At 38.9% G+C, this 12,255-nt stretch overlaps 1 long non-coding RNA gene and 1 other non-coding gene across 2 annotated transcripts in view; both read left to right on the top strand.

The window, feature by feature from the left end:
- Positions 1–8,274: 8,274 nt before the first annotated feature.
- The window catches only part of LOC139357904 (uncharacterized), a 184,324-nt gene continuing 180,343 nt past the window's right edge, over positions 8,275–12,255 (top strand). Inside the window, exon 1 of the long non-coding RNA XR_011611924.1 lies at positions 8,275–11,773. This is a non-coding gene — a long non-coding RNA (uncharacterized lncRNA). The remainder of the gene's footprint in view (positions 11,774–12,255) is intronic.
- Positions 9,645–9,749, top strand: LOC112423743 (small nucleolar RNA U13). The gene has a single exon (XR_003014303.2). It is a non-coding gene; the product is annotated as a small nucleolar RNA U13 (small nucleolar RNA).

The raw sequence follows: 12,255 nt of genomic DNA, 5'->3' as shown, positions 1-12,255 counted from the left end.
AAGCCCGTGTGGGCTGTGTCATCCAATTATATCACTCTAAGATCTTTGTGATAGATTAATTTTCACTCCCAGTTGATGAAATTGTTGTCTTTTTTTCCTCTTATGTCTTCACAGGCTTTTTAGCAGAAAGTTGAAAAATGCTGCATTTGGGCCTGCTAGCCAGATTGCTTGCTAAATCAAAACTTCTAGATGTAACTTTCAAAAGTCTGTTTTGTTCTTTTTTTGGTCTATTCAGAGAAGCCCATTTTATGGATTGTAGAACAGGGCTAAGTGGAGGTGATTATTATGGAGAATGAGGAGCTGCATTCAGTCTTTAAAAAGCCCTGATTTGAATGGAAAGCTCAGAAACCCTAAGCTTTTACATTTCCGTACTTACTGGAGTCCTGGTGTCAATTTTTCTTTCCTTCGGATGACAGACATGTAATTTCTAGTTTATTGTGCCTTTACAATGCAATGCCTGATGCTTCGTTAACAAACAAAACAACACATTGCATCTCGTGTCAGTTAATGACATCTTCTCTCCCAGTGTATGGCTTTCTTGAATACTCAGAAATTGTCTTAAAATTTGAGGAGTTTTCTTTTGAAATATTGCTGTCACTCTAACTCCCTATCACCCTTTTAGTCTTCATCTTTGGAAGAAAAATTTGCACTTGTTGCCACATTCTCACCTGCTCCCCGCCCCACAGGCCCCCAGCAATTTCCCCAACCTCTCCCCAGTCACTTCTTTGCTTACTGGATTCTGGGCCACCATCAGTCCACGGCAACTCATCTTGAAGGCCACCACTGAATTGCTAACAGCCAAATTCAGCCTCCAAACTTTTTCTTACCTGATTTCACCTCCTGCTTCATTTTTTTTTTCATTTTTTTAATAGGAAAAATGAATGCGAACAACTTTGAATTTTCTCAATCTGAAATCACCCATTCTTACTCCCTTCCCTGTTGAGTGAGCCTATCTGTTGTTCAAGTTCCGTTCTTGAGACCCTTTCATTTCCTCTAGAATCTTCCTCCATCAATAGCTTCTATAGTATATTCAGATTTCCCCTTTCTAGTGGCCACTTCCAAATTAGCCTATTAATGTGTTTGAGTATGTCTCATCTAACACACACAAACACACACACACACACTTTGTCCCTTGATCCTGCATCCTCCTTCAACTCTTAGATTATCTTTCCTTGAATAGCCAAATTGGTTAGCAAAACAGTTTCCACTTGCTATCTCCAAATTCTCACCTATCATTTTCTCTCAAAAGCTTCAAACAACTTTTTGTGGCATCTAATGGGATGTTTGTATAGTTTTCTTTTCTTATCTGATCAATGAATGTCACGAATTATTTAAACAAAATGTTCATCAATCCTTGGAGTGTTTTTTTTTGTTTGTTTTAATTCAACCTGGTAACATTTTATTTGGCAGTTTGCATGTCACAAAGATTTATCCCTGTTTTTTTCTAAGAGTTTTATAGGTTTAGCTCTTACATTTAGGTTTTTGGTTTTCAATTTATTCTTAAGTTAAACTTAGGAATTTATATTTAGAATCTAGACAGTGGTTCTGAAAGTACTGCTCCCACACCAGCAGCATCAGTACCTCCATAAACTTGTTAGAAACGTAACTTTTCATAGGAATGTTTTCACACTGTTGGTGGGAATGTAAATTAGTTCAACCATTGTTGAAGACAGTGTGATGATTCCTCAAAGACCTAGAACCGGAAATAACATTTGACCCAACAATCCCATTACTGGGTGTATACCCAAAGGAATATAAATCATTCTATTATAAAGATACATGCATACGTATATTCATTGCAGCACTATTCACAATAGCAGACAGGGAATCAACCTAAATGTCCAACAAATATAGAGACTGGATAAAGAAAATGTGGTACATATACTCTATGGAATACTATGCATTCATAAAAAGGAATGAGATCATGTCTTTTGCAGAAACATAGATGGAGCTGGAAACCATTATCTTCAGCAAACTAATGCATGAATAGGAAATCAAACACTGCATTTCCTCTCTTACAAGTGGGAGCTGAACAATGAGAACACATGGACACATGGAGGGAACAACACACACTGGGGCCTTTGGGGTGAGGGAGGTGAGGGAAGGGAGAGCATTGGGATGAAGAGCTAATGCAAGCGGGGCTTAATACCTAGGTGATGGGTTGATAGGTGCAGCAAACCACCATGGCACACGCCTACCTATATAACAAACCTGCATGTCCTGTGCATGTATCCTGGAACTTAAATTAAATTAAATTAAATTTTAAAAAAAGAAATGCAACTTCTCAGGTTGTAACCCCAGAGCATTGAGTCAGAAACTCTGGGAATGGAGAACAGTGATAGTGGCAGGAGGCAGCCAAATGCCTGAAGCCAAACCTGAAACCAAGCTACAAGTCAAATTCACAGACTGAATTGAGAACCTGTCTTCCCATTTGGTGCACTTTCCTCTGAATGCTCCCTACCCTTCACCTATTTTACATACTTAACCTTCCCTAATTGGTTTTTTACACTGTCATGCCCACCTTTGAGTGGTGCCTTTGTTTTAAAATTTTTCACGTACTCACAAACCAATCAGCACACACTCCCCATTCTGAGCCCATAAAAGCCCTGGACCCAGACACACTGAGAGAGAAACCACCTGATTTCAGGTAAGGGACCACCCTCATGTTCACCCTCTGCTGAGAACTGTTTCATTGCTCAGTAAAATTCTTCTCCACCCTCCTCACTCTTCAATTGCCAGCGTGACCTCATTCTTCTTGGATGCAGTACAAGAACTTGGGACCTGGCGAATGCGGGTACACAGAAGGCTGTAACAACTGTAGCCCTCTGCCCTCACCAGTGGAGGGCAACTGCCCCACATGACAGAAAGCAGTGGTGGGGATGAACCAACCCTGGAGCCATGAACCAGAGCAGGTTAAGGGGCTGACAGAGCTGTTAACATGCTGTTGTTCATCATGCTGCAGATGATGGGACTAAAAGAGCTAATTATCATGCTGTAACACCCCCTCTGAGGCTTCAGGGTCAAGGGCACCCCTGCCTGGGTGCCACTGTATTCCCCTTGTCTGGACACCAGAGTCCACTATGGGAGTGGCTTGTGACATGCCTGGTCCAGCCACAAGCACCACACAGAGCCCACTTCTGTGCCAGCACTTGGAAAGGCCAGCTGAACCCTGGACTCTCTTGCTCACACACCACCTCTCACCATGGGCTGAGTGTGCAGTTGCAGCCACTGTGGAATCTGCGCCAGAGTGCAGGTTGGACTCTGCCAAGCATGCTGAGTGGATGGCGCATCTCCTGCAGTGAGCCAGGGCCTGAGTAAGGCCCAGACAGGGGCATTGCCAGCTGGAGGTCTCCAGCTGAGAAAGAGACTGAGAAAAATCCTACATCAACACTAATTTGTGTTTTAACGAAACTTCCAGGAGGTTCTGATACACAGTCAAATTTGAGAAACATTTTACTAGAAATGCATGCTTTTCATCCAAAAACATCCATCACCTCCAAAGGTTTCTTCCTGCCCTCTTTATTTATTTATTATTGTGCTAAGAACACTTAATACAAAATTTAGCATTTTAGCAAAATTTTGCAATATAGTATTGTATACAAAATTATGCAAAAGTATCTATTATCTTTTGTGATAAGAACACAACATAAAATTTACTTTCTTAGCAAAAGTATGCAATACAGTATTGTTAATTGCAGACATTACACTTTTTCAAGTAGATCTCTAGGACCTATTCACCTTATACAAGGGACATCTTGTACCCTTGGACTACTGCCTCCTAATTTACCCCTCACCCCAGCCCCTGGGGACCACCACTTTACTCTCTGCTTCTATGAGTTTGACCATTTTAGATTCATCATATCAGTGATATCATGTAGTATTTGTTCTTCTGTGTCTGGCTAATTTCACTTAGCATAATGTCCTCCAGGTTCACTGTGTTGTCATAAATAACAGGATTTCCTTCTTTTTAAGGCTGAATTATATTCCACTGTCTCAGTCTGTTTGAACTGTTATAACAAAATACTGTGTGGCTTATAAACAATGGGAATTTATTTCATTCAGTTCTGGAGTCAGGAAAGTTCAAGATCAAGGTGCCAGCAAATCTGATGCCTGGTAAGTGTCATTTTTTCACTGTAACCTCAGGAGAAGAAGGGCGATGAATTTCTCTGGGGTCTCTTTTATAGGGGCACTAATCCTACTAATCCAACTTATGAGGAGTCTGCCCTCATGATCTGATGACCTACCAAAGTTCCCACCTTCTAATATTTGATGGTTAGGATTTCAACCTATGAATTTTGAGGCACACAAACATTCAGACCATAGTGCCATAGACCAAAAGCACATATATTTATACACCAAATTTTCTTTATCCATTCATCTGTTGATGGACATTTAGACTGCTTCCATATCTTGGCTATTGTGAATAATGTGGGAATAAACAAGGGAATGCAGATGTCTTTTTAAAATCCTGACTTCAGTTCCTTTGGATGTATACCCAGAAGTGAAATTGCACGATTATATGGTAGTTCTATTTTTAATTTTTTGTAATTTTTTGAGGAACCTCCGTAGTGTTTTCCTTAGTGGCTACAACAATTTCCATTTCTACCAACAGTGTCCAAAGATTCCCTTTCCTCCATATCCTTACCAACACTTACTTTTTTTATATATATACATCTGTGTGTGTGTGTGTGTATGTGTGTGTATCTATAGTATCCATTCTAACAGGTGTAAGGTGAAATCTCATTGTGGAAAAATCATATTCAAATAGATGTTAAATAGACATTCATATGCAGTTTACCCTTGAACCCATCCATATACAATTTACCCAGTTTACACGTTTGAACTGTGCAAGTCCACTTATACAGAGATTTTCTTCCACCCCTGCTACCCTTGAGCAAGACCAACACCTCTTCTTTCTCCTCCTCAGCCTACTCAATGTAAAGATGATGAGAATAAAGATCTTTATGATGATCCATTTCCCCTTAATGAATAGTAAATATATGTTCTTTTCCTTATGATTTTCTTAATAGCATTTTATTTTCTCTAGCTTACTTTATTGCAACAATAAAATATATAGTACATATAACATACAAAATATGTGCTAATTGACTATGTTATTCATAAGGCTTACAGTCAACAGTAGGCTATCAGTAGTTTAGTTTTAGGGGAGTCAAAAGTTTTGTGTGAATTTGAGACTGCATGGGGGTAAGGCATTGCTAATCCCAGCATTGTTCAAGAGGCAGCTGTAATTTAATATTAGTTCTGGACAGAAATTTTTTAGAAATAGGATGATAATTTTGTTTGTTTAATGTGAGAAACATGCACACACTATCATAAAATTCCAGGGGATTCCCATTAAAGAGAAGTAGAGAAGAAGGATAACCACTGTGACAACTATGGTTTAACAGTGTTCTGGCCGGGCGCGGTGGCTCAAGCCTGTAATCCCAGCACTTTGGGAGGCCGAGGCGGGTGGATCACAAGGTCAGGAGATCGAGACCACAGTGAAACCCCGTCTCTACTAAAAATACAAAAAAAATTAGCCGGGCGCGGTGGCGGGCGCCTGTAGTCCTAGCTACTCAGGAGGCTGAGGCAGGAGAATGGCGTGAATCCAGGAGGCGGAGCTTGCAGTGAGCTGAGATCGCACCACTGCACTCCAGCCTGGGCAACAGCGTGAGACTCCGTCTCAAAAAAAAAAAAAAACAAAAAAAAACAAAAAACAGTGTTCTGAAAGTTTTAGGAAAAACAAGCCATGGAAATGAATTAAGTTGGATAACTATTGGAAATGACACAACAAAGGTATGATTTCCTTGTGATCTTTGCCTAGAAAACCAAAGGAAATGAACTAAGAAAAATTTACTAAGATAATGAGTTAAAAATGGCATATACAACATTAAAGATTTTGTATATATTCAACAATGCAGAACATATAATTGTAAAAAGAGCCTACTGACAAAAATAATTGAAATATGCAGGATTAAACTTAATTTGAAATATTCAGAACCAACTGAAATAAAGCTCCAGAAGTAACAAAAATAGACAATTTAATAAAAATAGATACCATGCTTCTGGATACAGAATACTCAATATAATAAAAGTTGTCTACAAATAAACGTGTACATTTGATAGAATTAGTAATGGGAAGGTGTACAATACTGAGATGCTAAAGTTCATGTGGGTAAATAGGCAATAATAGTTTATAAATTTTTTAAAACAAAACTGGAACAGGGATCTATAATACTAGATATTAACGCATATACATTTTCAATAATTAAGAGTGGAGGCTTTGACTTGCAATTCTGATGGGGTAGCTTGCTATAGAACAATGCTCCTGCCAAGAAAACAAGAAAAACCAGATAAAACACAAAAACCATCTGTTTGAAGGCATTGATGAGCTGCCAAGAAAAAAGAAGATAATGGAGTGATATCTTTAAGTGCTGAAAGAAAATAACTAGAATCCTATAGTGTTAAGCAAATAACGCTGTGGAGTGGAAGAACTGAATAAAGCAAATAATGTCCATACAGAGACCATTTCCCCCTTGCAAGCTTCCCTCACTAGAATTATGATCCCAAAGGCCTTTGGATTCAACTTTTATTTAGGTCTCATCCTTAGGGTGGAGTAAAAGGGAGACAGACAGCAGAAGGCTTTAGTGTTGCTTCTGTGCCTTACCCCTAGAAACCAAATTTCCTTTCCCCTGCTCCTAGTTTTTGTTCTTTTTCTTTTTAACCCCAGTTGGGATACAGGGAAGACTACAGTTCCCAGGGTTGTGGCCATGCTCTATGCAGAAACATCTCTAGAGAATCAGGGTAATTCTGCTGTCTTGTAGAGCTACTTCCTTAATTCTTGTCTCTGTTTTTGTATATCCCCCTGGGATAAGTAACATTGGGACTTCAGTAGCTCAGTCTTTGGAATCACCTGCTAAGTATTCTTAAATGGATCAGAGGGTGTGACTTATCTTTACCCAACTTTTGACGTAAGAATTCACTCAGTATTCCACTTTCCATCTTAAATGGGGTTCAGTGATTCTGATTAGCCAAGGCGACAGATTATGCATCAAAAGATGCTATCGCCCTAATTGTACAGTGCCAAGCATACGCTATGCCTCACATGGCTGCTTCTTTCAAAAATGGCCTCTCCATCTCTTCCCAGGCAAACCTCCTCACTCCTCACTAAAGATGAATCAAGAGCAATCTTTTCCCTCCTCTCTTCATTCCACCTGCATGGGAGGCTACTTCTTCTGGACAGTCAGAAGTTTTTTTTTTTATCATTATACTTTTGTTCCCAAAGAGATTAATTTGTCTTGCTATTTCAAAGCTCTCTCTTAATTACTTTCTTTTTAAGAAAACTATATTTAAAGAAGATATTTTTGGCTTGAAACAATAATGCCTCTTTAAGCTGCTTAGACATGTGCATTTACTCTTTGAATCAACAATCTCAATTCTAAGAATCTATCCCAAATAGGCACTTGCAAAAGTATAAAAACATGCATGCACATGGCTATTCTTTAAAGCATTTTTTTAGATAGGAAAAGAATGGAAATGACACAAATGTCTATCAATAGGTGACTGCTTGACTATTGAGAAGGAATTTAATGTAGGGAAATTGCTACAAAGGAATTAGAAGAGATAAAGAGCAAGTGAGTTGGTAGGGAAACCCAGAGATAACAACATCAAGCAGCCCTACCATCTCTAGGGCCAGAATGACAAAAGGAAAAGCTGGTATTAGCAGCTAGGGCTTTCCAGTGAGACTGGAACCTTATAGGAGATGTGGCCAGAGACACAGCCCAAAGCAGAGGAGAGAGAAACCTGCTTCTTTCCTCTGTGCCTCTGTGCCTCTGTCTCCTACACTGTCTAACTCTACCTACCAAGGAAGGCTGGTTTGCAGAGGTCAGATCAAGAAAAGCTGGGGAAGGCAGAGGATGCAAATGAGACACTCAGATTCAGTTTCTACTAACTGCTTTTTTCCCCCCTCACTTGGATATGAGTCCCATTTCTTTGTGTATCCCAAAACGTTGTTTATTGAAAATTAGAGCCGGGCGCTGTGGCTCACGTCTGTAATCTCACCACTTTGGGAGGCCAAGGCCGGCGGATCACCTGAGGTCAGGAGTTCGAGACAAGCCATGACCAACACGGAGAAACCTCATCTCTACTAAAAATACAAAATTACCCAGGCGTGGTGGCACATGCCTATAATCCCAGCTACTCAGGAGGCTGAGGCAGGAGAATCTCATTGCAGCCTGGGCAACAAGAGCAAAACTCTGTCTCAAAAAAAAAAAAAAAAAAGAAAGAAAGAAAGAAAGAAAAAGAAAAAGAAAGAAAGAGAATTTAGACACTTTGATAATACAGCAACTCTGGGTCATGGTTTTCTTTCCTGACATTTGTTTTTGTTGTTTTGTTTGTTGAGTAGCTTGCCTGGGCCAAATCTGTGAAACTGGTTTTCCCAATGGCTGCTTATGTCTCTGTTCCTTTTTTTTTTTTTAAGTTATTGTTGTTTTTATGTTGGACTTATGAGGGGTCTTTCTTCTTTCTGTGTAGCATAGTGGTCAGCCAATGATTGGGCAGATGCTATGCTCAAAACACTTGAGCCAATAAGGTTTCTGTTCTCTGTTGATGGATTTCTATGCAGGAAGAGTACAAACTTCAGGCTGTTTTCAATTTTCCTCCAGATTTTTCTTCCCACCAGGCTCTTTTGCACATCTTCTCTGTGTGTGCAACCTCAGTGTTGGCCAGTAGTTTGTAGAGGGGCTTGGACCATCTTGGTCTCTGTCGTGGATATGTATAGCCTTAGCTGATACTATGCTTGTCCCAACAAAAACCTCAGATTAGAAAAATCACTGGTCGATTCCACTGACTCTTTGCCAAGCCTGTCACTTTTACTGACATTGCTGCATGGGCATGGCCCACCTCTCCAAATCAAGTGTTCCCAGTATGACCATGGTAGCAAACTTCTAGTTGTCACAGCCTGTTCCGCTCTCACAAAACATCCATGTCAGCCAGGCTGGCAGGAGCTTTCGAGTTGTCCCAGTACAAAATGCCCTAAGCTCCCACTAATATTCACAATGCCACAGGTTTTCAAGCATAAAAGCTTCTCCAATTGGCTCTGCCTTTGGCAGATTCCAAGAGCATAGACATAGTTGTTTTTGTCATTTTTGCTTAGCTTGGCAGTTGCTTTTGGGGAGAGGATTTGCTAACCTTCTTACTAAGCCACACCCTGAAGTTCTGCTTCATTCATCTAATAAATATCTATTTCATACATTCTTGTAAAAGGTATTTTTCTGGGCATTGAGATTCCTTAATAAATAATACAGACCTAGTTCCTGTTCTTATGGAGCTTATGCTTTTACAAGGGAGATGACAAGTGACCATATAATCATTATTTAATTACAAACGTAGTGAGTGCTACAATGGCAAAGCGCTTAGACTTCTGTTTTTGTTTCATGTCTTATTGAATCAGCCATAATTTCTAGAAAATCATTACCATAACTTTGTAATAGCAGTGATGCATGTAATTTTCATGTTTCTGATTTTGATAGACAGGCTTCTAATGTGTAACCACTAAGATAAATGTTTTTTGAGATCATGTTGAAGAATTACATATTTATTCCTAGTTTTCTAGTATGTTTTCCCCTCAAAAAAATTATGTTGAGATCCTTTTGTGATTTGTAAACTTGATGATTAGGATTTTATGCTTTAGGCGTGAGATGTGCCTCCCTCATATCTTGTTATGACATTTGTACATTACCCATCTGATTCGAGAAAAATAAAGAAGAAAAAAATTATGTTGAAAGTTATCAGATGCTTTTTCAGCATCTTTTAAGATTTTTATAAAAGTTTTCTTATTAGGCTCGTTTGTTTCACATTTCATGTATTGAGATATTCTAATAACAAAGTACTTTGCAGGATTACAGTAAAATAAACTAGATGGAGATGGTGATCATTTAAATTTACCTGAATTTCATTGGCTTGTACTTTGTTTAGTATTTTATTGAAAGTGAGCTGGGCCACTATTTTGGTCCTATCATTTTCCAGTTTTTAATGATTTTTAATATTTTTCTGTGATCTGCAATTGTTCATGTAAATGTGTGACAATTTAAACAAAAAGAAGGGAAAGAAATTTGGTAATTTATAATATTATATTAGTTATAGGGCAGGAATACTACCTAGGCCCCAGACCCACAAAACCAAAATGTTTTACTAATGTATCTTGAAGAACTTTTTAAAAGATTATCCGGTTTATAATCTTAAGTTCTTTAGCCTTAAAAATATATAAACCTATGTCATAAGAAGTTAATCTGACTGGCTTTTATTTAGTACTTTGAATTTAGTTCTAAATCATAACAATGACAACTCCTCAGGATAAGAAAGATGGAGAAGTCCCACTAGGAAGAGAACTGTGAATTCCATGGCACCAGTAAGTATCTGTTTATTGTATACCTGTCCGATTGAATTAAAATTATTTACTTACATGTAGATAATCCCCACTGGCCAGTAGCATCTTATGGTGATGACTTAATCAGTCATCTGCCCCTACATCCTGGTGCAGCTCCCAGCACATGCAGTTACTTCAAATCTTTATTGTAGGAAGGAATGTATGGGGCTATAGAGGACACCCCAAAATCTAAATGCCAATTCTTATTCTTCCAATGTCCCAATAAAATACCTAAAGAAGAGACATTATACAGGCATAGAAATGATTTAAAGATTAGGTTGAAGGAGGAAAACATGCAAATGTCAGGGACTTTCACTGATGGATGGACAGTTGTTACAATGTACACAGTGCTTCTGCAATGATCTCTTACCAAGAGGAAAGGCAGCCTGCTTTCCTAGAGATGCCATCCGATTCACAGAGACCTGTACAAAATGTGTTTTCCTGAGGGTCCACCTCTAGTTACACGAGCTCAGGAAAGTCACATAATTTTTCTGGATCTCTGTTTTTCCAGCCGTAACATACAGGGGTGATAAGTCTGTTTGAGAGTCTCTTCTGTACCTCATATCTTTTGATTCCAAGATGAATGAAAAATAAGCACTGGTTTTCTGAAAGATTTATTATAAAACATAAAATCACATTCTACCTTTTTATAATAATAAAAGTGAGTTGGAGATTGTCAATCCACCTGCCATCCCCATGAGCAGAAATTTCTCCTAAAGGAAACAGAAACACAATACAGTCCCAAAATATCAAGACTTTATATCTGTCAGAAGGAGAAATGATTATTTGCTCTTGGTAATATGGGACAGTTATTCTAGCCAAATAAGTTAAACAGGTTTGTCTTCCCAATATCTGAGACCTGGAGCTTGCTTTCTTATTTCTGCTCTGAGAGTGTTTGATTTGGTTAATGTTTAGCAGAAGGAAAAAGAAGAGAGAGAGAGCGTGTGTGCATGTTTGAAAATTGCAGTCACTTTTCTTCTAAAGCCACAGGCTATGATGTCAGGAAGTAAATGATAGAAGATGTCAGCTCTCCTATCTATCACCTCAGCTTTGCAGTTTCTCTGGGGGCTTCATGTGCTCTTACAGCTTCTTAAACAGGAAGTAGACCTGGCAAAAAATTGAAGTGCATTTTACACTTGATATACCACAGACTCAGCCAGAACAGTTCTAAACAGAAGACTTCACAGAAATCCTGACACTTTGTTTTTTGCCAAAGAACAGAGTCTTTTTCAGATAATGCTGATTTAAGGATCATGGACATTTTCCTTAATTTCTCCTTGCCAAGTCTGTTGGGAAGGAGGAAATTGGTGCCTTTGAACAGATTATCCCCCCACACAATAGCACTTGGTAAGTGGCAGTAAGCAGCACAGGTGAGTGCTGTTAGAAGGTGGGGTGGGAAAGAGGAAGAAGGCAGAGGAGGAGCCAATTAGAGTTAAATAGAAAGACCAGAGCAACCCAAGAGTGCCTGAGAGGACTGGGTGTTGAGAAGACCTGCAGGAAGGCAATGGTGAGTTAAGAATGTTATAATGAGAACTCCTTTTGTCTACTCCATATCTTTGTTTACTATAGACAGCTGGGGTTTTGTACAAACTGTGTGTTCTCATGAGAATCTAGAGCTGACTGCTCTGAGCATTTCTTGGTACATACTGTGGGATTTTGACTAATGCTGGCAAAGATCTTTAATTTATTCCAAGGACTGGAGTATACAGGAATTTGTTTTTTATTACATAGATCAATCATTAGAAACAGCTTAGATGATATTATTCATGCAGTTAACCTGAAATGAGTATGATAATAGTTGCAGGAAACAACCATTACCCTCATAAACT

This window comes from Macaca nemestrina, chromosome 13, assembly GCF_043159975.1.
Source record: "Macaca nemestrina isolate mMacNem1 chromosome 13, mMacNem.hap1, whole genome shotgun sequence".
Taxonomy (NCBI): Eukaryota; Metazoa; Chordata; class Mammalia; order Primates; family Cercopithecidae; genus Macaca; species Macaca nemestrina.
This window is presented reverse-complemented; position numbering and strand designations above follow the sequence as displayed.